General features: G+C 43.5%; 2 protein-coding genes across 5 annotated transcripts in view; both read right to left on the minus strand.

Moving 5' to 3' along the window:
- Window positions 1–26,937, minus strand: part of zmiz1a (zinc finger, MIZ-type containing 1a) — a 124,013-nt gene that overhangs the window by 66,650 nt on the left and 30,426 nt on the right. For all 4 annotated transcript variants that reach the window (XM_033613166.2, XM_033613163.2, XM_033613162.2 and 1 more), the window contains one exon: window positions 12,082–12,159. The gene's annotated coding sequence lies outside the window, so the exon portion shown is untranslated. The remainder of the gene's footprint in view (window positions 1–12,081; window positions 12,160–26,937) is intronic.
- The window catches only part of rps24 (ribosomal protein S24), a 135,056-nt gene that overhangs the window by 25,292 nt on the left and 82,827 nt on the right, over window positions 1–26,937 (minus strand). The gene's annotated exons all lie outside the window — the stretch shown is intronic.

Genomic DNA, 26,937 nt, shown 5'->3' on the forward strand with positions numbered 1-26,937 from the left:
AGCTACATGCCCATTAGCCACTTGGCACAATCATTACTGCTTTGCCCACAGCGTCATTAACAGGCGGCTCGCTCAGTGTGTGACGTGCACTTGTAGATAAAATATAGGCCTATATTAATGAAGGTTCATTAGTACGGTTTTGTATTTCTCTGTAATGTAGCACAGTGTTAACAATGTTACTGATACTATTCTTTCTCACACCTTGAACTCCAACCATTGTGTTGCCCCGCCCAAAATATATCATTTAATAATTAAATTAGCATCGTAAACATGCTGGCGACTAGTCGACTAATGGCCCTAAATGACAACTATTGGTCGACTAGGAAAACTCAAGTCGGGGGCAGCTCTACTAGATATGATTTTAAGGTAAATATCTTTGGGTTTTGGACTTCTGGTTGGACTAAATGGGGAATCTGAAGACATCTCTTTGGGTTCCAGGAAACTAAGGTGTATTTTCCCAGCATTTTATAGGCAAAATGATTACTTGATCCACTGAGAGAATAACCAGCAGATCAATCCCATAATGAAAATAATTGGCGGTTGCAGCCCTGGGCTGATTTGTCAAAATGTGAGCATGAGGATTGTAGAATGTGGATAATTTCGCCAATAACCTCTGGCTGTTTCACAATGTTTACAGCGTTTGTGAGAGTAGAGAGGTGTTATTGTAATCTTGCTTTTCAGAAATGCTTGTTTGCATAAAGTAGCCCAACCAGACCAGTCCTTCCCCTCACACAGTAAACTTTAACCTCTGAGGCCCGCAGAGCATGACAGATGACCCAGGCTGAAATCTGAGCCTCTGGCTTTCCACTCTAACGTGAAACCAGACAGAAACCTGACCCTCTGGATTCTCGCTGATGCATGTAGACTCACACACAAAACACACTGACGTTGACACATATTACAAAACGCACACAGACATGCATGCAGAGACACACAAAACACACAGTCAGAAACACCTGTTCAGTCCGCACACACGCGCACCAAAGTACACACGGGACACAAACGATTCAACAGGCGCATAAAGGCGCTTTCAGTGACACAAAAAAACCTGCATTCAAGTGAGTCTTGTGTATCATTATCCTCATACACAGAAGCAGTTCTCACTTTAAACAAGCATTTCTCAACATGAGCAGCAGATATTACTATGGCTCTGTCTATTGTATCTGCTGCAGTGGGCGAGTGTGAGTGTGTCTGGAGAGAGTAACAAAAGGAACACAGTAAGTATGCACTGCTCATATTTCTCCAGCAGACGTGTCGAGTCTTTGTTAAAGGACAGACACAGTCGAAAAAGAAAGTATAGCGAGCAAAGAGGGGGAGGCGGAGGAGGAGCGTGAAGTGAGACTACTGTGTTTTCAGCTCTCGATACATTAAAAAAAGTGACTCCTTGTGTGGTTGTGTGTGCATATGTTCATCTGTATGTGGCTTTGTGTGGGTGATAACCTAACATAAATTGTGAGATGCAGAATTCTGAAAACCAAACGCGCAGAGGAAAAAGTCTGATGATCATCTGAGAGTCATGGACCCCAAAATCTGGGTATCAAACCTTGATACTTGTTGCCTGGTATCAGACAGAATTGTCAACGTGTCAACGTGTCAACGTGTCACCGTTTCCGTCTTCAGTCTGACAGTGTCTCCACTCTAAGTGGTTTCTGTGGGGGAGGGGAATTTGAATTTACCTAATCAATCACTTGAGACCCATGAATCAGTCTGAATCTGATGTCATTTTAAGTCCACACTGATGTATAGCCACAGCCATACCATCACACCTGTTCTTTCAGGGTTTTAAGAGCAGAGCGGAGAGAAGAAAAACGCTTTGATAGCAGTGTCTACTGTGCTCGCAACTATTGCTATTACTCCTCAGTGGTTCTGGTGCACCACTTGACAACAGCCTGACAATGGCGTTAGCCCCGCACATGGCACTAATTGGCTAATCACCTCCTGCTCATTGGTTGTTTTTTATTTAAACTGGAAACTACTGTTGCATATCACAATACTAGATGAAACAGTCAACAACTGTTTTGTTCACAACCCAAAGATATTCAGTTTAGTGTCAGAGAAGAGCAAAGAAACGAGAAAATATTCACATTTAAGAAGATAGAATCAGAGAATTTTGACTTTTTTTTCCATAAAAATTACTCAAACAGATCAATAAATGGTCAAATTAGTTCACGATTGATTTAGTAGTTGGAAAAAAAAAAGATCAATCATTGCAGCTGTTAAAGGTATCCTATGCAGGGATTGTTGGTAACTGTCTGTAAACACAATATTTAAACTTGGTCCTCCTCCCTACTAGGGATGCAATGCTCCATCGATCTGGATCGATATTGATTCAATGATCAATCCAGTGTCATCGATGCAAGGTGAAGACACAGATCTATATCGTCATCTTTAGGGTACGCCATTATTTTGAACGTCTGTCACCGTCGAACAGCAGCAGGAGATGGCACGCCGTCAAAACAGTAAAAAAGAAACAGACTGTGTTAAATGGACATATATTATCATCTCAAATCGATTGCAGGCCCCTGAATCACATCGTATCGAAATCATATCGCTGCTGACGTAGCAAATATCGTATCCTTGTCCACAGAATCGTATCATGATGAAACTGGTGATTTACACCTCTACTCCATACACCGCGAGCTACCATTGTAGGAACGTTACATTTGTTGTAAAGGAAAAGCTGATACTTTAGCACGCTAACTAGCTAATTCCCAGCACCTATCTGCGCAACGGCAAACACGCCAACTCAGCGTAGCTCTTAATGCCCATCCTCTTTTTCAGAGCTCTACATCAAAAGTGATCACCAACCCCAGATTCACTCTGGTTGTTTAACAAGCTTGTTGTGCTTGGTGTTTCACCTATCTATATTTGCGTCTTTTCAGTATTATTGTATGATGAAAGGAAAATGGTTTGCTGTGAATTCTAAACATGTGAAATGCAGCATTTCAGTGTTTTTCATTTACAAGTTTGTTGTTAAGTAAATCAGACCCTGGTGACGCAGCTCTGCATTGTATCGATTTATATAGTTGTGTTTGGTCTGGTCAGGGGCGCTTGGCTGAAAAAAAAAAAAAAAAAAAATTTCAATGGAAGCACACTACTGTAAAGAGTTTGAAAACCTTTGCATCATATGAATAGACTGCAGCTGATAGAATGTAAAAACCTACAGTATGAATAGCAAGTCTGCGTGTACACATATGTAAGTGTGTCCTTTTCCTTTTCTCAGTTCATTAAGAGGAGCCACTTCACCGCTGGCTGTTGTGTAAGGGGGAGCAGCAGCCGCAGCAGCAGCAGCAGCTCCGAGCTCATTGTGGATCCACTAATCCTTCACGTCTCTGAACTACGTCAATAACCGCTGCTGGCCGCCACCTTCCAATCCATTCTCTGCTCTGCCTCTGTGTTTTTCTCTCCTAACTCTCACCCTTACTGCCCTGCAGCTCTCATTCCAGCCTTGTTCTCCCTCCAGCCCCCCAAGGTGCTGCTTGAAATCCATCCGATCTCTTTTCCTTCCTCTGGACAAAACAGAAAGGGTACATGGAGTAATAACATGGAGCAGCAGGGGTGGGATGGCCCTGGTAAGGTTATTAAGCCCCACACACAAACGCACGGCTTGCCACAGGGCCACTGAGGTGCGGCCCCAGGGGGTCAGGGGCCATTTCTGTGTGTGTGAGTGTGTGTGTGTGTGTGTGTGTGTGTGTGTGTGTGTGTTAAGATGGCACTTTATGTGTTCATGCTGGTAGGGGTGAATGATGAGGCCACCCACCTTTTACTGCCACTAACAAACTTGTCCGCTTGATATAGTTCTCTGAAGGCCAAACTGTATCTTTTTAGGCTGGAACCGCCAGTATCCAGTGCTTTGTGCTTTTAGTTAATATCTTTAAATTGGATCATATTCAGGCTGGAAAGGATCCAATCGCTGCGTGTCCTCTAAAACTGCATTCTTAGAAAGGAGAGGCCTCTTCAAACAGCATTTGGGCGACCATGAAATAGCAAAACTCTCCACTGAAACCTAAACAAATTCAATTCATTTAAGTGGGTTAACAGCTCCTCGAGGCAGAGTGAGACATGTTTCATTGCAGGTTTTACAGACTGTCAGCCCCTGTAGCTGGTTGAGTAAAAAGAAAACTCCCACATCAAGCTATAAAGAGTTCTTTGGTTTCCTTTTTTGCTCAAATAAAATAGCACGTATATACTGTACATAGGAATTATAGATGGAGCCAGATAAAAATGCTGCTCTAGACTGACCTGGACCGAGTGTGAGGAGAGGAGAGGAGAGGTCCAGTTGTAACTAGCTCTGTCTTTACAGCAATGAGGATAAAGGTTCTTTAAACAGGATTTGGCCTGACCCACCGCTCTGTAGCTGGGAGCTGATACAGCAGAGCTCGGCCAGTGGTGGATCATTTTTCATCTCCAAATCTGCTTTGGCATGGTCAGGAGTGCCAGTGTATGCGTGAGTGTGTGTATGGCTAGAAGGGGAAGCATTGCACATACACAAAGCATGGAGGGACACTGCGAGAAGCGGAGTATGGGGGGGTGGGAGGGGGAAGCAGCCAGCCAGGGTGCATTGTGGTCCATCTCTTGTGTTTTTTTATTGGTGCTACTCTGACAACATGAGGCCGGGTCTTCCCTCACTGCTCAGCTGAGCAATCAGGTCACCTCATCTTGACAGACACAAACACACGCACACACAGACGTAAACACGCGGGGACATGCACACACGCGCAGACACACAGTACACGCCGCCCGCAGCTGTTGCCAATGATGTCAGTCCTGATTTGGCCAAACTAGCCTTTTGTTTCACAGCATGAACACAGAACAGAGGAGGAGGCTTCATTTGGCAGTGCAGCAAGAGTGTTTCTGTCTCCTCTGAAATTGTTTGGATTAAGGATTAGCTACTGGTTGCTAACATGAAAGTCTGGAAGTAAAACAAAGACGTCTTTGTGCTTGAGCGCTAAATAGCTTTGAAAATTGATAATAACTTTAATAACCAGTTAATTGTTTAATAATCATTTACTACAGTCAAGTTATTGAGATAAATTAAATGGATATAATACCTTTGCAGCCATATGGCTCTATGGTCTGCATGTACACACACAGCTAACATATTTGACTACAGCTTTATGTGATAATGTGTACAATGTAAACTATTTTATGGACCCTTTATCTTGGGTAAACTTGATGTCGAAGCACCTCATATGAACTCCTGGCAATGTCAAAAGAATCAGCTCAAAATATTGTTGGCAGTTTCTCACTCAAGGCCAATTTCCACCAGATGCGTGTTGGTTACGTCTGCGCTCCAGCACGGCAGCGGAGCCGATAGGATTCCATTCTAGTCAATGTGTGTGTTTCCACCAGCTGCGGCTGTGCTGCGTTCCGGCTCCGCCTCAGCTCCGGCACTCCGGAGCCCTCCGCAACAGATACGCAGGACTTCTATTTTTGCCGGACGCCGGAGCACAACGCAGCAATTCAGCACAGAGCAGATCGTGCGGGGCAGGAAGTCGTGCACAGAAACACAATAAAACATCCGGTTAATTTTCAAAATAAAGTACATAGTGTTCACGGCGGATCATATTTCCCTGCACTACACCTTAAAAACTACATAATGGGCAGAGGCAGGCCTGAAGTCAACAGGTCAGAGGTTTTCAGACGTCATTTCACCCCGTGAACACCATGGACGAGGAGATATTAATCATGGCAGTGCACCGAGATGTCTTCCGGCGGAGCTGCACCGCACAGCAAACACAGCCGGTGGGTATTGACGGACGGCGGAGCACGCAGCGGATAACCAGCGCTGCCGTTCTGCAACGGACACGCATTCAGTGGAAATCCGGCGTCACACATGTAGCACACAACAGGAGATGTGTCCAAAGCGTCCTCACCTACTGGACATACTGTCTTTGGTTTAGGCATCTGGGTAGGGCATGCAGGAGGCAGGACATGATGTGGATTACACCACAATCCTGTAGCCCAGGGGTCGGTAACCTTAACTATTAGATGAGCTTTATTGGCCCAAAAAGAAATCTGTCTGGAGCCACAAACATATTTGAATAAAGGTAACGGCTTATTATGTCTAAATTAGCCCATCAGCATTACGACTATGTCTAAATGAACATCAATTTACATGATTTACAACATGGTGGCCAATCTGCAGTGGGCTATTTCTAATCATTTAGTAGTTTAACTTAGCAGCATTGGTGGTGAATGCAAATGAATCTGTCGACACACTATTAAATCCTCTATTTTCCTAAAAGACCTTTTTTGGATTTGGAATCCATAGCTAGCCTTGCTATAGAGACGCCGGGCTAGCCACCACTTCTGAAATTCAGCAGGTGACAGACGTATGATGCACTTTTTATTTGATGAAACATTAAAACATGTTTTTAATTCTATGTACAATGACAAATGAAAATCAGAATGTTAAAAAACAACTGGGAGCCACAGGAGAGGATCTAAGGAACCACAGGTTGCTTACCCCTGCTGGAGTCGGTTCGTAATTTGGTCATAAACAACAGAGTCTCTTGTCATTCCTTTGATTTATCTGACAATTATGGCTTCGGCCCTTACTGATAGAAGTTTCCAAATCCCGTCATCTGTCCATTTGGACATTTTAATTGCTGTCTTTGTGCAAATGAGCCTTGTTCTTCACCCTCAGGTGTTTGTCTTCTTCTGATTTTGCACGATCCGCATGATAAAAACGTCATCAACTCGCCTGCTCGCTTGCTGTGAATTCTCCGGACAATTACCTGCTCTATTCACACATGCTCTATTGGACATTATAAGGATTTTGTACCAGGGAGCTGGCAGGAAAAGGTCTGTTTAATGTCCAATTCAACTGATTTGTTCTCACATACAGCTACTCCAATGTCTAGATGATTTCAGGATTGCAGTATATGTGTGAAAGGGGCTGGAATCAGTTATATGTTTTGAGTATTTTAAAATCCAAAGTGGTGTGAACCAAGTTATATAAATGGTAGAGAGTGAATATAAGGAACAAGCGTGCAGCGTAATTTCACACCAACTTTTGCAAATTGTCAAAAACAAACAAACATAAAAAGCAACAAGCTCTTGATAATTGCCAGCCTCCACAGCAGGTTACTGACACCTCGCTGTAATGAGTTGTTCAAAAACTTGAAAAGTACAAAACTGATTTAGTGTAACACAAAGTTAGAGACCGCTGCTCTAGTCAAACACTCTCCCCTACCCCCTTTTCTCCAACACAAACACACACACACAAACACTCTCCGCCTCCAACCCCCTGATGTCTGTTGGCAGAACTGTCTGAGGAGCTTAATTGGTACTTTCTCATTTTTTCCTCTTTCTCACTCTCTCTCTCTCTCTCTCTCTGTAACTTTGTCACTCTCTCCTTCAGCTGTGTGTGTGCGTGCACATGTGTATGTGTCTGTTAGGGTGTAGAGAAAGCACAAGTGTCTGTGTGCTTTCATGGCGCGAGCACAAGAGCGTGGGTGCCACTAAATGAGACAGAGGCCGAAGCAACTGCACACTCTGTGGCAATGTGATTGGGCGAGCCAACTCGGTTAACCAAATCTTGGAATGAGCCTCGACTGAATGCGGCGCGCGCCACGAACACACACATGCAAGCGCGCGCACAAACACACACACACAGAAGTTGTCCCAGTGCCCAGGCAGCTTTCCTGCTGCCGATAATGAGGAGGTTTGGAGATGTGCATTTGTTTGTGCAGATCTAAAACACACACTTTAATGGCTAACTCGATGGCTTGAACACTCTGCCAATCACACATCAGTTTCAGTCAACAAAAAAAAAAAAAAAAAAAAAAAGCATTCTGCTTACTTTCACATTTGTGTACTTTTATTTCTGCACACTCAGAAACGCACACGGTGTCGCATATCACACCTGCTGACATGAGATACAAACATAGCATGAGACTCTCTTCTACTGAGCTATTATGCTGTCAGTGACATTTTCGGAAATAATCCTACTTCTCCTGACATTTCATGCAGCGGCTGGTTATAGTACACACTGCTGTACAAGCAGCCTGCCTCTTGATCTGAGATGTGTTTCGTGGAAGCCCGGCAGCCAGGGCTGCTTGTTGGAGCAATGATTTGATTAGGTTTGCGCTGATTACAGTCTTGTTGGTTACAATATACGGCTCTATCAGGGAGAGCGGGAGGGAGGGGAGGGAGCGGGAGTGATTGAGAGTGGGATTGTCAGTTTGTCAAGCTGTCAAGAGCAATGCTGTATTGTGCTTCTGTGTTTAGCCGGGGTGTGCGTGAGTAGCCGAGCGGAGATTCAAAATGAATCAGCTGATATCAAAGAGTACCAGTGAGGATATTAATACAAATCTGCGAGCAGTTATCAGCACTCAGGAGAGCGATACGATGCTGTGCGAGAAGAACTGGCCCCTTTGAATCGCATCACGGCAAGAAAAAAAAAAAAGGAAAAAGGAGCAGTACATCTGGACGGCTCCCATTTCACAAACAACACTATCGCAGACAAACACTTTTAACGGCAAGTGCCTTGTCTTGGCGTTGTGCTCGAGAGCTTGTAGACTTTGCAGCGCAGTGGCGCAGCAGCTCAACCGTGGTGTGTAATATTGGCTGAGAACAAATAATCTGAAAAGCCTCAAATGCCCTCTGCCTTTGTAAGCTTTATGAAATATTAACCAAATTAATCTACAGCCTTTTTTTCCTCTCCAGAGTACATACTGTACTGCCACTGATTCACTGTACACCAACAATCATCCCTGAGATTAATTCTTAAGAAATGCTGCAAACATTTTTGATCTCCCAAAGCCAGGGACAAGGTGTAATTATTCCTTTCTATATATTGTGTTTTCCATTAATTAGGTCTGTGCCAGTGAACGCTGCTCCGCTTGTCGAAGTGACAGCCACAGAGCCACAGGCGTCTCTCCGCACAGCTTTATTCCTGACAGCGAGTGTGCCGGATGGAACACGTTATTATAACATTACGGGGCTTAACAGACAGAGCAGTGCAGCATCTGATCCAAGGTCGGATTCGTGTCGTACCTTGTGAAAGATATTTTTAAAGACCGATATGATACCCTGTTTAGTAAAGCAATTTCTAGAGGCCTCAAGGCAGAACAAAAGGGCAGAGTTCACTGAGAGCAGAAAGAGCTTCACTCCAAAAACATGTGACCAGAAAATGAGGGGCCGCAAAGTAAAATAGAAAATCATTTGAAGGGATTTTATAGATTGCAGATTTAATGTCCATCTGATGGAAAAGAGAGGGAGGGAGAGAGAGGAAGAGAGATCAGAATTAATCCTCTTAGCTGTTTGTTTGGTAATCTGATTTAGTCTGATTTTTAGGCTGCTATCTGTGGTTGTGGTTACTGATGCTGTCTCTGGATTGACCACAGCCATTTTCACCTTCAGCACCCCCCTCCTTCCCCTCTGGTATATTAGAGTTTGGGCTTGGCATATAAACAAAATATTGGTACATAAATCCTTAGCACTGTTGACCAAATCCAGCAATATGTCTGCTTATGAAATGATTGCACCCCATTCTGACATCGCTCCGGAGAGGCACACTACGGCTGTCCCTGCTCCAAATAAATGACCTACTTTGCACATTAACACACATTTACATGGAGGCAAAATCCAGGGCAGCTTCATAGTTTCTGTTCCTGGCTCAGACACTTCTTGCTTTAAGTGGTTCCCGTCCAATTCTTAGAAAACGCGGAATTCTGTTTTCTAATTCTCCTGCCATCTTTGAGAGGATCACTCAAACGGCGCGGCTAAATGCAGACAGGTTAAGCCATATTTCCTTTCAATCTCGCTGGAAAATAGGTGCGTAATACGTGCCAGGTTTCCAAGCAGAATTGTGCTTTTGTCGTTGCGAGCGTGTTAAAGGAAGGTGAGGCTGGCACAGAGGCCCACCTAAGGTGCTCCCAGCTCAGGCAGAGCTATTTCCAGACCAGCAGCCCCTCCCGTCTCCTCCACCTCCACCTCTGGTGGGGAAACCACACCACTGCACAGGCCCCAGTCACAGACATGACTCAAGAATGGATCCATTATTCACAGAGGCTGTTAGGGGACTGGCACATGAGGGTGGGATGTGGCAGTGGTGGGACACGAACACTCACTTTTACTTAACTTGGAGCTGCTCTTGCAATCAAAGCACATTCAGAGAGTTGAGTATATTTAACAAAACAAAACAGGTAGCTCATGTATCATTAGACAAGTGCAGTTAAACAACGTCATGTAAATATCCAGTGTGATCTGAGTGATGTCGAGTAATTCAAACGGCGCCTGACAGAGCAGATTTGCTACTGTGTTCATGTGCGTGCTCCGTGCTGAAATGATATGCGTGAACTATCAGGGCCCATGTGACTGCAGACACACACAGAGACGCACAATACAAAGCAGCACAATGGCGCAATGAAAGTCAACACAGCTTTAGACACACACGTCATATCAAGTTCAGAGAACGCTTGACAGCACAACACAGCTCCACACAACTCGACATGGATGAATGTGTAAGTGCTCTCTCCTTCTCAGTCTCTTTCTCAAACACACACACACACACACACACACACACACAGGGGCCAGATTGTATACGAGTTTGCTCACGGACCATGATAAGAAAATGTGGTAAATGCGTAATCTGATATGCATGACTTGAGGTTTCTCTCTGCCTTTCTTTTCCTCTTGGAAATCGCAGGTTGCATCCATAATTTACACCAGCCTCCGTCTGTTTCTCTCTTTTCCACTCTGCTCCCTCCCCTCTTTTTCTCTCTCTCTCTCTCTCTCTCTCCCTCTCCCTCTCTCCATCTCCTCTTCTCTCTCCTGGCAATCTGGCTTTTGCAGCTTGGCTCATTAGCATATTGCAGAATGTGCAGATGCCACCAAAAATTATTCACCTTCCAGCGCTTTGATGCCGTTTCGCATGTATACAAACTACACTGTCGACATTTTGCGCAGCCTCCAAAACAAAAGCAGAGGGACAAGGACTCCTTTTTGCTCGGATGTGTCGGGGGCCGTAACAGGACGTCCTTTAGCCTGATGTCTCCTCACATCTTCGCTCACCCCAATTACATCATCCGTCACATCAGTCAAAGGTTTTTGACACCGTGATGACGACTGATGGAGTGTTTCTTCTCAGGCAAGGTTTAAATGAACACTTAATATTCATGCAGTCCGAGGGATGAATACATAATATTCATGCTGTACAAAGGCTAATTGAACACAGTATTCATGCATGTTTTTGCATCAAATGAAGTCAGTTTATGCAGAAGAAAGCAAATGACTGGAGGACCGGGATGTGACGATTAGCAGTTGTCCTCATCCTGGAGACTGATACTGATAGAGGCAGATCAATAGCCATACATGGTAACTAACTAACCATTGGTTCAACACTGCTAACACCGCTGTTCAGGTTTCACACCCTGGGGACAGCTTGAAGCGGAGCCAGAAAGGTATCACCACTGTGGTACACATGAAAGAATGTGGTCTTATAAACATCCTTCAATGGGGCATTTTCAAATCGACCACATCAGAAAGGATATGGTGATACAGTGAAGCGCAGAATGACTTCTTCTTTGAGCTCTTGTGACTCACTACCCTGTTACCTGACGAGCGCCAGCTGGTCGCCATGCAAAGAGGAAACGCCATGGACCGCAAAATCTCAATCCCTATCACGTAAATCATCACGTAAACATGTGCTTTCATTCTAAACAAATGGCGGTCAACCTCTCGGGGCGATTAATTCAGCGTGTTCTGGTCTTCATGTGGTCCCATATTGTTCTCTGGAAGTGTTTGGGAAATAAGACAAAGTAGTATCAAATAAGGACAATAAAGGCGCTTTTCTCCACAGATGATTTGAGTTTAATTGTTTGGTTCCCTACGTTCTTTTGCTTCTCTGAGTCAAGTTATATTGAAAGCACACTGTATGGCGTGATCACCAGTGCATTCTGTTCTAGGACAAAATGTGTGTTTGCTGGCTGGTATGACACAACAAAAGACGAAATCCAAACTGCGGCCGCCTTATCTTGTTTGCAAAACCACGCTGGAGCATATCTGTATCGCCGTACGGGCTGATGCTTAACTGCTTGGATGAAGACATAGGTGATAAATCAGGATCCTTACCAGTTGTGGATGAGGACGCTCCTGTGTTTCCTATTAGGCAAAATCCGTTCCTTAATCCTCATCAATCACAGAGCGAGTCTGAAATGAAACAAAGCAGAATGCAACGCACATCAGGGAGTGTGACAAAACACAATCTGCTTTTTAGTGATAGGAAAACAAGACTTAGGTGGCATCATTTATCGAGATGTAATAAAGCACCCTGTCGTGCAACTGACAGATTGGAGGCACATAACAAGGACTGACAGAGCTGGAGAGAATGTGCATCTCTAATCCCCGCCAAATATGAAACATGAAATACTTCAATGACAAATACAAGTTGATTTCTCGTCTTCCTCGTGAGTGTTTTGCGTCCGTCTTAGTTGCAGAAGCAGCTGTCTTTGAACTCTCCAGGCTCTAATCATGGAGGAATATTTCTCCTCTGCTTCTGGCTCTTCGCTGGCTACAACAATGAGCAGATCTCCTAATGGGACGACCGCTCGCCGACTATTAATGCACTGGCTCACTTTACAGGACTGCATCTTTAACTCACTTTATTTCTGTGTTTGAAACTCCCACATCATTTCATTAATATTCTGTTAGTCTGCTTCCCAAAACCATCTGGCTTACATTTTCTCCACATGTGTACTTGTACAGTAGGCGGACTTGAGCTATCTTCACAGGCTACAGATTGCCCCACATTTAATTACTGTTAACACCAGCACTAGCAAGCTAAATACGCCTCCATGATTTATTCATTTTCCCCCATATTTGAGTCAAATTAAATTAGTCATATGAGTTTAATTAACTAAATATGATCTGATATTGTAATTTCACACTTGGATATGGGATACAGAGAAGGGTACTTGAGCACAAAGAATCCATGGTAAACCAGCGCTCATTAGAGGCTCTTGTGTGTAGTCATGTTGGCATTACCAACAGCAGCGTTAGCTGAATGATTTCTTCCTAACCAAGGTTTACACACTGGGAGGTTACCTTTATAACTAAAGAACTGGGATCACTCTGCTCACACCATTATTCACTGCAGCTATTAGTCATCGAGCCGGAGCTAATACAAGTAACTCCCCTCATATTTTATAGGACCTGGCTCTGCACACTATCGTTACTGAAGACCACAGAACTGCACTTAGGCACAATAACAGTTTATTTAAAGGGCTGATTCACCCCCTCAACCGCCCAAAAACAAGGAAAAAACATACTGTCTTATTTATCTCCAGTGGTACCTGAGTCTGAGAGATTTCTGCCTCCATCTTAACATTACCAGTAGTAATAGAAACACTGTTTACACACCACAGAGATCCCTTAGATCATCAAATCAAGGTCTACTCATTGTACCTAAAATCAGCTCTCTATCAGCTCATGGTGTTTTTAGTAATGAGGGTCCTACTCTCTGGAATTCTCTTCCACATGAACTATGGTCTGCTACAACAGTGGTTTTCGCAAGCTTTTAGTTCGATTTTTAAATGTATTTTGATTTGTTTTAGGAATCAGTATTATTATTGTTATCTCCCCTTTTTTTAGGAATAATGATAACAATAATACCTCCTTTTCTTTTACGTTTGTTTTCATCATGTCCTGCTTGTTTTAATATATGTAATACTTTATCATTTTATATGATATTTCACATTTGTCATGTATTATGTATCTTAAGCATATTGAGCTAATATGCTATATAAATAAAGTTGACTTGACTGTTTATGGAATAAGATGTAGGGCTGTACCGTATATTTTGAGGCTTCATTAATAACTTTGACATTCAAATTCCACATTCCACAATACACCATAGTATTGCAATATTTTTATGTGGCAATATCGTATCGTCACACAGTACTTAAATTATTACTACCACAAATACAAATTCAACTTTAGGTAGCCTACTAGAGTAATGTAATCAGTTGCTTTTTCAGTCCACTAGATACATTTTGCTGCCAAAAAAAAGGCCAAAGTGAAATAAACAGACTAAAAACTTAATCTGATTACATAAAACAGATGCTGACAGTTTTCCTTTAGGGACATACTTTACAGTCGAAAAAAGGTAATAAATCCCAATAACATATTTAAAATCACAATAATATTGTATCGTGACTGTATCATGCTAATATCGTATTGTGGAGCCTCTGATGATTCCCACTCTGAGTGTTTGTGGCACCAAGCCAGGGCATTTCCCAGCACCTTTTTGGCCTGGTTGCTTTAAATCAAAACATGATCTTTTCCAAACCATTACCAAATGGTTTTGGAGCCTAAGCCTAACCACACCTTCACCACAGCTTTGTTGGGAAACAAAGTTTAAACCTATCCACTACAAAATAATAACGTACTATGCAAACATTTGTTCAGCATTTTCCGTGTGGTCAAAAACAGTTTGCCCTCCCACTTGCCACACACAAAGGGAAGCACACTCCTGTATTAACCAGGAGGTCTAACAGCAATCTAACAGCACCATAAATTAGATGTACTTATTAAAAAAATCTGATTTAATGAAGAGGACTCACTTAATTATCTGATGAATTACTTTTTGTAAAACTGAACTTTGAGGATTTTTCATTTATTTAGGGTGATGATGTCATAAAATATGACGAAAGACATTCGAAGCCTCAACAGAAGCTAGGATTCTCTCACCTCCACTGCGTAGGATCCATACTAGAAATGTACGTACAGACAAAGCCAAAAATGGCGTGCTCCAAGAAATATTCGACAGCTTCTACAATCAGGCTTCAACCTCACCATCGGCGACGCCAATTTCCTGTCTCCAAAATGTTCGTAAGCATGGGTCAAAGTGTCTCCCATCAAGTCTGCTTTTATAGATCACAACTTTTTCGTGGGAAATGGCGTACGACTCTTTCAGGCCTCATTTTGTGTGTACGAGACCCCAGAAGCAACAAAAATGTGCTTCATTGTAATTTGGGTGAACTGAGCCTTTAACAGGTTTTAAGAATTTACCTTCCCTCATAAGAAAAATGGCTTACAAACACACTTTTAACCACTTCTATTATAAAAAATGAAAATATAAAAATCGTTGCAAACAGCGTATTCACAAACACAGTATATTTCAACCATTTGTAAACGCTGGTGTCAGGGGAAGGTCATCCTTTTGCAGCGAATCAATGATGCTCACACAGACTGAATCACATTCACCACAGAACCTGCTGTGGGTTTTCCTATTCAATTGCACCTGGTAATTTCTATGCCCGAGTGTCTTTAGTTGACTGAGTAGCTCTAAAGCACAATATCTAATGCCGGTATTATTTCCCACTCATACAACCGCTACATTATGGTGTTAAATGAGCTGCAGTGAGCGGAATAAAAAAGCACACAGTAATTTACTGATCCCTGGTAATGAAACATGAGGCCGGTGTGGCATGTTTTCTCACTCTCGCCGAGAGGAAATATGGCTGCTGAGAGCTCCGCCGGCTTGCAAAACACTGTCACACCGCCTCACGACACAGGCAGAATTATCAGAGAAAAACAAATGGAGGCATTGATTCACTAGTTGTTTATTTACAGCCCTCTCCGGAGAAGACATCAATTCCCCTGTTGAGGCTTTGTTTCCCCATCATACGACACAACGGGATGCATGAGAAGAGGGGTGAGCAGGCCACACACACACAGGCAGACAGAAACACACATATATATGTTAGCGCACATGCACAAACACACACAAACGTCTTACATCTGGATTAATCTCCAATGGGCACCGTCACAGATGCCATTAAACGTAGCAGAAGGCGAGAATCATGCAGGAAAGAGGCTGCCATCTGAATAATTTATTCAGAGGCTCATCTTGTCTCACACCAGGGGGATTTCTGCTTTCAATTTACACTGTTCTCCTCCCCGTATTCAAATCAGGGAGCAGATTTGTTGTGATTGGCACACGGAAGGTCAACGTTAGCAAGCTAGCGTCAACGCTGCCCTCAGCGGGCTGGTATGCTGGTCTATTAGCACTCTAGGGTAGTGCGTGTGTGCGTGTGTGTGGCAGTCTTTGTTTACCTCAGTGTGCGCTGGGTGACACTGGAGAATAGGCCTGTGGAGCGCAGAGACAGCAGTGTGTGTCTGAGCTTATTAGGCTGCTTTCCAAGGACACGGGAGGCTCTAGACATTACACTGGCTGGGGAAAAAACACTATAGCTAATCATAGCAGGAAGATGTTAGGACTGCAGACACGGAGCGAGGGGTAGGGGAGCAAGACAAAAAGTACAAGGGAGCGAGAGTGAAGGATGAGGAGGGGGAGGAGGCAAAGAGGAGTCGGAGAAAGGAGGGAGAGAGCAGGATGAAGTCATGGCTCTCATGCATGTCCTCACTCTGTGTGTCACACTGGGACTGGGGAGTGGATGGAGAGTGTTTCAGCTAAGGCACAGGTCATGTGTGACAGGATGAGCTGCCATTAGGCAACAGCACACAGAGAAGCTGACACGCAAGAGGAGGAAAAAAAAAACTCTCTCGGAGTGACAAACTGCATTTTCAAGTCCTCTGTTTGAAATTTCCAGCATCCGAGGCGGCACAAAGGATCTGTTTTGTTGTTTTGTGCTGTTGTTGTATGATTCCTTGGGGAACGGATCAGTCTATTTCACTTTACACTCGATGTAGGCGGCGCACATGCAACAGAGACAGAACATATTCGAGACGCAAACACTGTGTTTGTCTAAAGACACTCGCTTCGCATTCTCTGAAATGTAATCTAAACTTTCAGAAAAATAAAACAGGTTACAAGGTTTGCTCGGGGGAAACTGTGCTTACCAAGCAAAATGCCCTTGTCATTTCCAGTAGTAAACTGGTATGTGCTAGCTAGCGCTGATGACAGGACTTGGCTGTTTCTGCCGTTACAGGCATGAATGGCCCTGTAGTAGCCGGGCACAGTGCAGCGGTTCAACAAGGCCTCTTTAACCAGCTGAATGACAGGCGAGCAGACGGGCGACGAGCCAACCACAGACATTCAGCTCTGGCTGCTGTAATGATGCCAATTCAGCCAGACCAGAGGGACCACGTGATGCAGGCAGAAAGAGAGTGGGAGAGGCGAAATCTATGAGCACATCAGCAGTTAGGTCACCAGGCTGTGTCTTCTCCTCCATGAATCCCCACCTCCATATGTCTCCAATTTTTTGGCCATTGTGCAGCAGCACTCTTCTGTTTACTCTTTAAACACTTTTGTTGTCTTTTTGTTACCGTGGGGAGTCCATGAATGTGCGGCTTGTTGCCTTGTTAAACTTTAAAATGTCAGCATCCACAGCCCCGAGCGTTGCGTCAGTAGCCCTTTGCGCCCTCTGCTTCGTGGAAATCTCCGTGCAAACTGAGGGGAAACTCGGCACCACTATGACAAAGCATGGAGGAATGCACCAGCGGATGTGGCTCTCTCCCTCTCTTTCTCCTTCTCAGTCAACCCCCGTCTCCACCTCCTCCTCCTACACCTCCTCCCCCTCCCACTGTGGGCAGGTCCATATGCACCCAGTAATTATCAAGGTTATTTTCTCCAGAGGGCCAAATCCCTGTTTATGGGCATGAGCGTGTGTCACAGGGCCCTGGCTAAAAACCCACAGGACGCTGACTCTAGACAACCCCAAAAGAAAATCTCAGCTTCAGCGACACTGCGGTTGCTAGACCCTGTTTTGCTTTTGCTCCAATTTAAGAAAGAAAGAAAAAAAAAACATTTGTGATTTTCGGTAGCTGTGTCATGACCTCAAGTGAGACAGCAAAAATGTTTCGTGTGAGCTTCGACCTCAGCTCCTGCCAAAACCTAGGAGTTATTTCTGGAAACTTAACAAATCCTATCTGGCAGGAAAGAGAATTAATACTCTGACAGTGAACCCAAAACACAGCAGAGCTGGACAAGAATGTCTCTCATTTAAATCAGTGTTATTTATTTACTGCAGACATGAGTGTTTTTATATTAGTTCTATTAAAATGTAGGAATTATTAGTGGTTTTGATTTGGTCCCTTACATGAGCCAGACACCCTGGAGAATTGTGACCTGGGCCACAGCACACATTTCCTTTTGGCGAAAGCCACACAGGAAGTGAAGACTGTGAAAGGCCAGTGGTTAACAAGCCCTGTGAAAAAGCACTAACCAATCCAACAAGCTAGGTATTATGCCAGTTAATTAGAGGCAAACAAGAGGCAACTCTGTCTTGTGAATGGGAAACAGAGTAGGCTTGTTCTCGTGCTACAGTAGGCTCGTCTGCAAACAAGAGCCCGGAGCAACCTGAATTGCAAGCTCAAAAGTAAATTTGCATGTAACTAACTGTTAGCCAGGGTCAGCAGTGTACACACACGCACACACACTCCGAAAAATCGGCTGCTCCCTTCACAAAAGCTGCTTCCTCTCTGTTTCATCACGCAGGCCGGGCTTTGTTAGCGTGCGGAAATGCCTCCAGAGGGAATGAAAATACTGGCAAGTCCCTGCAGCTCTTTCTGGAGAGAGACGTGGGGGGAAAAGAGACGGGTCCTGCAGCTGCAAGATCACACACACGCAACCACACACACGTATGCCAAGTGCCCATGTAGGTTGAGGGCTCAGGTTGCGTACAGAGATAACCGTGTTAACCTAAAGAACATAAACATGGGTGTGTGGTTACAGGGCTGTCAGGGCACCGGAGGAGTCAGAGGAAGCGAACACTGACGGTACAGAATCTAAAGTTGGACTTATGTTGTCACGGCTGCCACAAAATTATAGGCGACATCACTGTGAAAGCTCATACCACTGTTCAAATCAGGGGTTTTCCAGCCTGGGAATTACATTCACAGAATTAAGTGACCCTGCTTCCTCGATACATTAAGTCATACAAGTATCTTGTTGAGAGATCCCGTGGAACAGTCCTAGAGAGGTTAATAAAAGTTGAGATATCTGAGGAACTTTAAATCAGAGGTGACGTCCAGAATCGCTACCTATCTCTCTGTTTTATATACCCACTTATCCCCTTCAGGGTTGCACACATTCACACCTCCAGTCAACCTAAGCTGCATGAAAAGCAGAGCACACAGAGAAAACACACGCTGACACCCAGAGAGGAAAAATTCATTGTTTTGGGCCCTGTAGGTGCAAACCCTCAACCGTCATGATAACCACGAGCCACTGTGCAGCCCAGTACCTTACTAATGCTCCTAAAATTTTCTTAATATTCCATTACCTCACTCCGCGGCCATCTCGGTTGGCGAAAACACGTGTTTGTAATCAGACGACAGCACTCCAACAACAGATGATTGCAATCAAACAGTCAATGGGCAGCACTTAAGGCAAAAATACGCCATATTAGTAGGAAAACAGAAACCCATGATTTTAAAGGAATACATGATGTTTTCAACAGCTTGGCCCATTGTTCCAGTAATGAAAGTGCAGGCACTGGAATCATCCATGTGCTTCATGCTGATCGTTCCTCTTCAGCATGTTAAACGATAGCAGCCATTACAACTAGTTTTATCCAAAATATGAGGTCAAACCATTCAGTAAACAGTTGTTAGGTATATTTGGTATTCTGTCCTGCAAAACTGTAAATCATGAGATATTTTTATGATACACTGAACAAACTAGCCGGGGTAATTTATGGAAGTATTTCGGGAAAGAAACGACTGCACACAGTGAATTTCAGCTCTGCTCTGTCTAACTGTGCCACCCACACTCACATTCAGTTGACCCAGGGAATTTAAAACAGTATGCTATTTTTATTTAATATTTCATGTAAATTGTACCTCCTACACAAAACTGACAGACTCAGCCGCCTTGCACCGTGTCTTTTCATTACAGCTGCTACAAGTTTTCAGAGATAATATGAGTCGACATCTACTATCAGGCAACACAGTGTGTGTATGCTGGGGGTACGTTCTGGTGCTTCAAAAACCTTTAAGGGTTAACTAATAAACAGTATCTACCACACAGCACTGTGCTCACCACCTCCACTGAAAGGAGCTTTACAACTGATTCCTACAGGGCCAAGGACGTACAGGTTTTAAACTGGTTCGACAACAAAAACCTTTTAGCACTTCGTTTTGGGTCATTTATATGATTCCTAATTTTGTCTGGTATATGAGCTGCATTCATGAAGCCGTTCTCAACCTGAACTAGACAAAGTGCTTCACAAAGCCTCTAATTTACCCAGGCTCACACACTAATGGTGGTGAAGCTGCGTTTAAAGACACTGGCCCGCTCAGCCGGAATAATTTGGGGATCAGTGTCTTACTCTGTCTTTGACATTTGGAGACGATAGAGTAAGGATGCATGGATCGTGGATGTACCAGTGCTGATACATACCTTGTTATGAAGATCGAGCACAATGCAAACTCCACTTCAATGTCTTCGCTGGCAATGTCATTATGAAATGAAGTGTTTTTGCTATCAGTTACATTCAGTCAGTCCCTGGCCTTATGTTACACGTACCTTATATTCAAATGTTCTTAACTAGTTCCATCTGAATTTGCATCAGCAGGGAAAAACTTTGATCATTGTGAAGTCCCCAGTGTGTGTTTCCATCCCTTATTTCTTATGCGCATTTTCGATTTACACATGAGATGGTATATCTGTAAAGGTTAAATGGGACTAAGTGCGATAGAAACAGATTCATCGGATAAATTTTGATGTATGACCTACCGTCATTGCATAGGCCACTAGGATGGCTGTGGATGGCTTTGAACACCAGACTTCTTCCAAAAAGCACATAGCCTCTGTATATATTCTTAGTATAGAGTATAAGTTGTTAAGAACTCTCAGGTTCTCTCCGTCATTAAACATACATTGTTTTCCTTTGTTGGTTTGGGTAACACTTTAGTTGAAGATATCTACATAAGAGTGACATGACACTGTCATAACTATGACATGACACTGCCATGAACTTGTCATAAACATTATGTACATTAAGTGTCATTAAGTGTCATTCGTTTTTTGTAATGACAAGTTGACATTGTTTGGGTTGTCTTGATTATGACAACTGGACATTAATTAAAGTGACATTACCCAGAAGTTGTCTTTGTCATGACAAGTTGACATTAATTTGTTTGGGGTGTCCTTATAATGACAACTTAAAATTAACATAATGTCATCCTGGTTAATATCAAGTTGTCATTATAAGGACATCCCAAACAAATTTAATGTCAACTTGTCATGACAAAGACAACTTCTGGTAATGTCACTTTAATTAATGTCAAGTTGTCATAATCAAGACAACCCAAACAATATCAACTTGTCATTACAAAAACCGGATGACACTTAATGACAGCAGTCATAAACGTTTATGACATGTACATTATATTCATGACAGGTTCATGACCGTGTCATGTCATAGTTATGACAGTGTCATGTCACTCTTATGTAGATACCTTCAAGTAAAGTGTTACCGAGGTTTGACTGGCGCTCTTTTAATTCTGTCATCCCGTTGCGCAATTTTCTACTGTAGTGCCAATGCTCCCAGTAAGTGCACCAGACTTTAAAGCCAATCCTACATAGTGGTCTAACTGTGTAACTACAACTTCCGGGTCCATCACGTGATGCTATTGGGTCCAAAAAGACTTTTTACCATCGACTTACATTGTGAAAGAGAAAAATCAGTGGACGCACTTTTTTAAGTGTCACAACCCACGCTAAATGTCTCGTTTCACCTTCAGGATTTGATCTATTAGGTCCGATAACATTTCGAAAGTCTACAAAACTATTAAATGACTTCATTCTCATTCGAGTGAGCAGAGCGCTAAACCCGAAGTAGCTGGCTAGCCCAATGGAAGTTTGCCACTCGGTCTGCAAAGCCTTTAGGGGACCTGCTCTATGAGTCCAATGATAAGGATGATCTATGTAATTTTGCATCCAAAATGTCAAACTTTTTTAGCTGTCATGTACCACTGAACAAATTTCTTGGGAATATACAACCTCCAACGCTCTTTCTAGTTTTAGACATCCATGGTGGCACTTGACTGAAGAATTAGCGCCACCTACTACTTATTTCGAAGGAAAAGCACATGAATTTGCATGTTCTTTTGCCTATTGTCTGAAAATTTGGATAAAATTTGTGCAATATTTGGATGGAAACCCAACTACAGCAATTTGCTTTTGCATTTGCACAAGCCAGGTCCCACATACTCTAAACAAAAACATGCAGGTTGGATGAAAACATAGCTTTGCATTGAGAAAAACAGCTGTATCACATAACTCTGGTGATGATTCCTTATGTTTACCCTTATTTAATCCTTTAAAACCCTGCTTTTCAAAGAGAGGTTGAACAATGGTGGCAGATGTATAGATGCAGGTGGTATGAACTCATCGCAAGCTGTGCAAAACACTGGTTTCCCCAAAAGTGTGTTCCTGTAACAGCAGAGAGACGGACTTCTGACCAAACAACTGACTGAAACACTGTCTTACCGCAGAGATATCAGGGGAAAGCAGATTCAAGATGTACTGACAGAGTAGAGGAGCTTTCAAGACAGCTGCTCGAGTTTCTCTCTGTCACTCTCTCCCACTCACACACACACACACACACACAAATACATACACACTCCACTCCCTCTCTCCTTTTTAGCCAGTGACAGCAGGCACCCAGCGATGACATGAGGAGTGTCTCTGGCAGCCAGTAAGGCAGCACTAAACAGACAGAAATATCTGCTCTGACAGACGGACAGACCGTCACCCACTACGACATGCGTGCAGCTGTCACTGAGCTTACCACTCCTCCTCCCAGCCCTCTGGTTTGAGTTCCCTTTATGCAGCGCTCTCTCCACTCTGAGCACTGTTTCCCTCATTTTTTCTTTGTTACAGCTATCATATACTGTGCTGAAAAGCTACACCTACATTTAGGACATTGTGCTTGGCTCTGCTTGGCTCGTGGCCACAGAGGAGGAGGTTCAGCTTTCATAAGGCCAACTGTTGAGCACACAGCCATCCTCCACTTGATCAGCACTGGCCTGCACAGGTCCAGCTCTCTGCCCCTTTTCATTTACTTGTTCTTTTGGTGTTTCTTTCTTCCACAGAAGAATCTGTTCTCTCTCTGTCTGTTTCGCTCTCCCTTTCTCAGCCACAGCCGTTCTCAATTAGGAGGGTCAGGGAGCGGAGCGGAGAATAACTCAGGCTCTGGTATCTGGAGCTGGAAGGACCCAAAGATCAGCAGCAACAAGAAACCACTGCTATAACGCTCTGCGCCAAAGACTGGGCTGTGGCTGCCTGCGTGTTTGCATGGGTGTGTGTGTGTGTGTGTGTGTGTGTGTGCATGTTGCATAAATCTGCTCAGTGTCAACAGGTTGTCAGTGACCTCTGACCTCCACATTTAAACAGACTATGAATATGACAGAGCAGCTAATGTTGTGATTGGCGCAGAGCTGTCCTCTTTCCTGCTGGAGTTTAGATCTCTTTGCTGTTCGATTTAAAGATTCTGGTGTTAAAACAATGGAAAAATCACTCACACACTCGTGTGCAGGCAGGCACACCCACGCACCACATCGTCGCCCCGTGTAGAGAGCCACTTTAATTGCTTTGTTTCAATGGTCCCCTCTGAATGGGAGAGAAGCTGGGGGCTGCAGTTTACAAGACACATCTGCAGGTGTTGCATTTAAACCGAGAAACTCAAGCTGCGAGGGAGAACGCATACACTAACGCGGGCGCGCAGATAGAGGAATATACAGACAGACTGTCTCTTCCTCTCTCGTAGACACACACACACTGCAGGTGCGGCACTGTTCAGTACTTTCCTCCACGGCATTCAGCCTGGAAATGCTGGCACATCTGAGCGAGGTGAAATTGAAAATCTCTTAACATCTGTGTCTCGTTCTATCAAAACACTGACTTTAATGTGAGACAACGCACAATATATGACAAGACAAAGCTGCGGCGCAGTATATTGAGCACAGACGTGTCAAATCGAGAGAAAGAACGTGCTTATCAATGGGGCTCCTTGCAAGTGGCTGATGCTACCCGGTAGGCATTACACACTAGAATCCTGACAGAGCAATAAATACCACCAACTAATGTGGCTCAGGGTCGTGTAGGTTTTAGATAACCTCTGCATGGCCGGTACACTTTGTGAAAAACTACTTTACTTTGCTGCCACAAAGCCACTTGTACACAACAACCCCCATTGAGACCTTAGAAAATAGCTCATTCAGAACTATTTTCACCCATTTAATTTGCAGAGAGCAGTGTCACTATGAGAATCAAATCTGTTTGTTATAGCTCAGAGTCGAGTAGTTTGGAGGATCTTGGGTAGCGTGCCTCCTAATTCACTGAAAGAAAGAGCAATCAGCTAAGCTTCAGATGGCATCCGACAGACGACCGATTCAATCTCCTTTCTTCAAGCATCCCTATTGTAGTGTTCCCACACACTGGCGTGCATGCCGCATTGCACACATTTCTGATAATTTATGCAAATAGGCCACAGATGGACGAGTACGTATCTAATTGAGAAACATATGTGTTGCACTTTTAAAAATAATAATTCTTGCATCTCCCTTCGCTTTGTGCTCTCGTCCCATCCCTGTCATCCTTCGTTCATTCACTTGGAGTTACGTGTGAGTGTGATGCTGGCGTCTTGCCACACCATTTGTGAAATTATTCAAATGAGGACACCATGTTTCTTTTGTTTACTGCCTTGAATGGCGACACGGAAACAAGGTTGGAGTATTCATGAACGCCATTTCTCACTCTCACTCTACCGACTACCACCTCCCTCTCTCACCCTCTCCCCCGTCTCTCTGGGAATCCTGCTGCAGCATTGGAGGAACGTCCCCGGCATTATGAGAAGCCATTAATGAGTGTGTGGCGTGGCGTGTTGTGATGCGTGGCATATTACAGCCATTCATCAGGGCCGGGAGACACTTGACAGGCGGACAGCCAACAGGTTGTGTAATCATATAACACAGCCATGTCAGGCCTGCCACGGCTCCGTGTCCCATTCAGGCCTCTAATGTTGTTTTCCTCTGGGTAATTGACGACGGCAGACAGAGAGAGAGACCCAGTGATGGATAACATCATGGACTGACCGGCGCAGAAAGATGGCGGCCTACTGGCGTGAAATCATTTCAGATTACATCTACATTTGGAGAAATTTACAAGAAATTTCTGTTATATTGTAATTATATCTTATTTCTGCAGTTTTGGCCAATGGACGGAGCAGTGACAACCCCGCCCACATTTAAGGGTACCATTCGTGGTGGGAACACTAGGGTCTAGGTACCATGTCTGAAGGGTTACTTTTGGTTCCAAAGGTACCATACCTAAAGTATTTGACCTAAACAGGGCTTTACTGACTATTGTCACAGCTGCTGCAACCCCTTCTGATTCCCAGGTTGTAAAATACCAATGCTTTGTAACGACCCCTCTTAGCAACATCATTTCTAAAACAGAGGAGCGACAAATTTAGCAACTTATTCCAACCATCAGGGAAAAAGCTGTAATTCATTTCCATGCTCACTGCTCAGAGTAATCGTAGTGACCAGCTGCCTACAGTGTGGGGTCTCACCTCTCCTCTTGCGAGGTGCAGGAAAATGCTGCTCACCGCAGGAGTGGGAGTTTATATATCCATTCATTTTCAGTTCGATTTAATGAGTACAAAAGCTGTTCAGTAACCTGGAACACTTTATATTTTGAGATTTGTTTAAGTGAAAGTGAGAGATGTATTCTAGCCTGGTGCAGTTTTGAAGAAAATGTAAAAGTTATTTGATGGTTTGTGTTTTCTTCTGAAGATACAATTGAATTTTCATTGAGTGAAGTTACAAAAATGTCTTTGTATGCTGTCGATTATTGTGCTCAGAAAGAAATATAATTCAAATCGGCAGACTTAAAAAAAAAAATAAAAAAAAAACGGCAAATCAAAATCAGAAAGACAATGGGCCTCTAGTTATGAGAACTTTGTACTCACCTTCGTAACACTGAAACTAAGTCTGACGAAGCCGTGCAAATAAAATACTGGCAACACTTAGTCATTGCACAGGAAACGCTGAAGTCAAAGTTGAACCAGAATTCCAGACGCTTGAAATAATTTAACCTTTTCACCTTTGTTTTCTCTTGCAAACATGTTTGGTTAGCCTGGGGGTTTGTTTACGACCTGTATGATCATCCGGTCGCTCCTGTTTCTTGCCCTATGTGAATTCTTTTTAGTGAAGTCCTAGCTCTCAGCAGTACAACATAAATATCACTATTTTTAGCTCTACTATGATAGGAAGATGGCCAAACTATGAACCTAAGTCACAAGTTGGATAAATTAACGTTAACACGAAGTGAAAGAAAAAAAAAACAAAGCCAGAAAAACACCCTGATGCGTCCTGATCTATTGAGGTTGCACACCAAATCCACGTAAGTATAACACTAATTACGTTTAATGAGTCTTAACTGTGACAAAAAGTTAATTTAAATCTATTAAAGAAAACCATTTTAAGACATTAGTAAAAAGTTATTGCATTAATGATGTTTAAACATGTCCAAGCGAAAGTGTTACTCTGGTAATTATAGTGTACCAGGAATGCCATCTGACGCTGAGGAATGTGTTGCTAATATTCTGACTCCTCTTAACAACACAACTCTCTGCTGCATCACAGAAGTGGAGGTGGCCCTGAGGCAGTGTTAGACGTTGTTAAGGATAGCAAGTATCCTCACACAACCTGTTCTGCTCTGTCCCTGAGCTGGAAAAGAGAAGACAATGTTCTCTCTCATCCTCCCACTCTCACCACTTTCTACCTCTGCTTGTTTGCGAGATGCCTTTCGCAGCACACTACCCAAAAAAGGCCAGCTTGTGTATGTGAAAAATGGGCCGTTAAGACGGTAACCACAATAAATATCAGCGGCGAGGATAAAAATACACATTCCTGTCTTTTGAATATCATCACAGTCTCCTAAGCTGCAGCACCCTGAGGTGAAACTCCTCAGAGAATGAGAGTCTTGATTAGTCTCATACTGTCTCTCGTTCT

Source organism: Epinephelus lanceolatus, chromosome 17, assembly GCF_041903045.1.
Source record: "Epinephelus lanceolatus isolate andai-2023 chromosome 17, ASM4190304v1, whole genome shotgun sequence".
In the NCBI taxonomy this organism is placed as follows: domain Eukaryota; kingdom Metazoa; phylum Chordata; class Actinopteri; order Perciformes; family Serranidae; genus Epinephelus; species Epinephelus lanceolatus.